This window comes from Pinus tabuliformis, chromosome 7 (assembly GCF_031772625.1).
Source record: "Pinus tabuliformis cultivar Carrire ecotype Pingquan chromosome 7, CPIR1, whole genome shotgun sequence".
Lineage (NCBI taxonomy): Eukaryota > Viridiplantae > Streptophyta > Pinopsida > Pinales > Pinaceae > Pinus > Pinus tabuliformis.
The window spans coordinates 1,286,712,518-1,286,716,661 of NC_142293.1; positions in this window are offsets into that span (position 1 = coordinate 1,286,712,518).

Below are 4,144 nucleotides of genomic sequence, written 5' to 3' on the forward strand. Positions count from 1 at the left end.
ACACCCCTCCAAGAATGGATCGGCTCTGTAGTGTAGCTCATCCCACACTGTCAAGTCCACCTGACCAGGTGGGAGCATCGACAGTAGTACCTCACCCCAAGGAACTAGTCGAGTCATGAAATAAACATCCACATGAGTAGTGAATGTCAATTCATGGTCCCGTATGTTGAACGCCTATCAGTCTAGCTACCATCTCTCGATCACAAAACGTTGGAATTCCTCCTATGATCTCATTAAAGGGTTCTGAATGAACTTCAATAACCCCCATTTGGCTAGTAGTGCTCCATCCTAAGCATCACCAGCCACTACTATGTGGATGTGGTCTCAATCCCACTCATGCCATGTCATACACATCCTACCCAAAGCATGAAAAAATAAAAAAAATTATCCTCAAGGCTAAAAATTTCCCCTTTATCAGGATCGTGCACTTGTTTTGAAAATAAGTGTGTGGTCTCACGTCTATTCCTAAAAAAGTCGTGTTAAACTGCATTGTAGTTGACTATATAGTCACATCCACTGCACGACTATCCCCCCTCTACCAGCGAGGACCTCGGCCCCTTGGTCGTGTGTCTATTTTGTACACAGACGCGTGATGCACGGGACCGTCGCTCATAAAGTTGGGAGGTCTTCGGCATGAAGACCTCGTGGTTGTCTCACCCATAGTCACAAGCATCACATGACTATTTTACCCTTACCCATGCACTCTCACATGACTATTTCCCAGTCGCCCGAATAGGTTTTGACTTTTTCCATAAAAAAAGGATCCATACAAGCCATCCTATGTGGCCTATCTACCTTAGCCTACCAAACTCACAAAGCTAGGGTTATGACCTCTTACCTGGCTCTCCCCGTGCGCTACACATGTGTTTTGGCTTACTACTACCGAAGAAAATAGCTCATGGACCGTGCACTGGAGTCCACGTCAGCAAGTACAAATGAAGTGGCATATGGCCCATTTCCCCCTGTATATTGCCCTATTTTTCACCATTTAGAGGCCCATTCAGTAGCTCAGGACCTCCTTTCACAAAACCATCAGCAGCATTAGGATTAGGATGAAATCATCTACACCATGGTACCCTCCATTCCATGTCAACAACATATTTATTTTTGGCTCCGTTTTACTGTTCAGAATACCCGTTAGGTGCACCTTTCCATGCTTTTTTATTCATCTTGTTTATTACATTTCATCTTACACATGATTTCATTAAAGATGTTTTCACTTGAGGTATTGGTTGACGAAATTGCAAGAATCCCCACAGTTTCATAGCAGAATCAGTCCCCCGGTGATAATTGACAGTTAAGGTATCATTCTTAACTCAACATGATAGGCTTCCTTGAAAGATTTTCATATCCTGACACCATTTCTTCCATCATATTGATCATGTTTACCACCACCTTCCACCTGCACCTAGTAAACATCCATGTCAGTCACTAGTACTTCCCATACATGGATCACCTCATTTTATAGTTCACCTTACACTCTCAAGATCCATGACCATTCCCTCAGGCCCGGGATCCATTTCATTTGCATGTCTTGAAGATCAACCTCATTCTCCTCTTCTTTACTCATTTCTTACCTACCCCTCTCTCGGGCCACCATTATTATTCATTGCCATATTGAATTGAGTATGAACCCATATTCTACATTTGGCCTATCATCCCTCCATCTAGCAATAGCCCATCTGCATCATTTCATCCACGTCATCACCCTCACACCGAGACCAACCAATGGAGCCTCCACTCGCAGCAAAAAACCCCACTTGCATTGTTACATAGGCCACCATTTTATTTGGGCACCTGTCTCTATGATTGTACATCCCAAGCCACTTTTACATTATTTTGGCAAGTGTACAAATATTTTTAGGAAAAGGATTCCCATCCATATTTTTGTGTTAGTTACTCGGAGATAGTCCCTACTTGCCCTTGGTTGGAGCTTGCTTTTACCACCACACCATGATCCATATTCATCTATTATTTACCATGATAGTCAAAACATGCTCATAGCCACCCTGGATGTCCTACCAACTCTATGGGCATTTCCCCCAAAAGAATTGTTTTGACTACCACCACTCGCATTACAGCTCCAACCTTGGCCAGTTTTCTATATCTACCCATATTGTTAGCTCTTGTTATCATGCTACTATGACCCACCAAGTTACATCCATCTTTATTCCTTCACAACGATTCCCCGTATAAGAACTTTGGGTAGTTGGTGCTTCTTTCTTATCAACTTTAACACCCATCTTCAAGGATCGAAGTAGTAGCTTGGTTTCTTCCCCCTTTACGGGACAACCTCGAGTGGCATAATAGGAATCACTATTGCCCATTGATGTCACCAGTCTCCCTAACATTTGACACCATCAAATATTTTGATGTCAAGGTAGTATCATACTTTGTGACCATTGCAGTTCTCTCATTTAGTCAAAGGCCCATGCATTCCTTTAATACATCATTCAACAATGCTTACATTTTGATGCATGGGAGGTACCCCAGAGTCAACGACACATGCATCCCTGAGCACCTCATTTAGCAGTGCTCCATCTTTGATGCATGGGGCCACCTAGTTCAATCTATTTGTCAGAGGTGCCCCTGAGGGCATAAGCAATTATTGTCATCATCCATCAGTGTGACATCCACATCAACATTGACTTGACAGGACCATTTCCTGTGTGATTATAATACTTAGTCATAGACATAATAACAAGCATGGGATATGCCCACCTCATATAGACACTTTTGTATTAGTATTTCTTTAGAGCATGGCTCTCTTTAATTCTCGGTCAAGGATTTTCCCTAATCATCTCCACAGTTAGTTTCTCTATCTCTTAAGAAGTTAGTAATACTCTCAATAAGATTGTTGAAAATGTGATGTAAATTGGCTATACGATTTCTCCTAACCTCATACATCAAGGGGAAACTGTTATAATGAGAAAATAGTACACTCATTTGTATGCATTAGAAGACACGCAAAGTCAGTGATCAGCACACACAGAAGTGGGATTTTCAGTTTGAAGCACCATGAAGATAAAGAATTAAAAGCTTCCCTAAGGTTCAAGTTTAAAAAAATAACCGCACGGGTGCACCATTACTAGAAATTAACAACCGCACAAATATTTCTTTGATAGTCGCGCTATCGCAAAAAATCTAGTCAGCACCTTAGGTCGCGAACTTGCTTGAGCAACACTCCAAATATTGACATGATGGGCTGACAAATTCGATCCTTGAGCCCTAAGAAGCCTTAAAGGTAAGGAAATGGTAGCTCTCATCTCATTTATGAGGTGAACCACCACATTGATGAGCCAAGGGGAGGAGGAGTGTTAAAGAAACTCTATAAATACAAGTTCAAGGAGAGCCTAAAAGAAAGAAGAAGTAAAGCATTTTTATGCTGCCAAAATTGTTCCCTAGCAATCAAGAATTTCATTAAGAATAGGATTTCATCATTGAGAGAGTCTACAACACTTTTTTGAGAGAGAGATGAAGCATGCAAGGAGATATAGAAAGGAAATTCCTTGTTGAGGATTTTTTAACACCATTTCTCAAACAATTCTCTCCAAGTGTCTTTTATTCATCTATTGTATCTCTTCCACATTAAACAGCCAATAAAGGAAACCCTTTTCCATTACTGTGTTGATGTGTTTGCTTCATTAAGCATTATTTATGTGTTATCTAGTGTAGTTTTTTTAGTGTATGCTTATGTATGCATTCTTTCCATTACTTTTAATGATTTGTTTATCTATGTTTGTCTACTAACAACAACCAATTACTTGTATGTAGGCTTGTAGGTAACAACCAACTCCAAGGAATGTGTCGTTGGTACTCCATAGCAACAAAAACACCATAACAATTATAGTTGATGAGTGGTGGTTTATATGCTCAGATTGAAGTATTGACACAGTATAGTGAAGAATTAAGTTGGTATTGAAGTTTTTTTACTCAGTTTCTTACCTAATCAAGAAGGCAAAAAGTAAGGTTGTGATTGTTTTAAAAATAAAAAGTACTCTTTTGTGGAGGAGATTTCAGTCATTTCCTACCTTAATTTCGCTTTGATTGTAATATTGGTGCACTTTTTATGGATTTAATTGGTGAAGCATTAGAGTTCCCCAATACTCTGATACACTCTACTACTGACAACACAATCCAAATC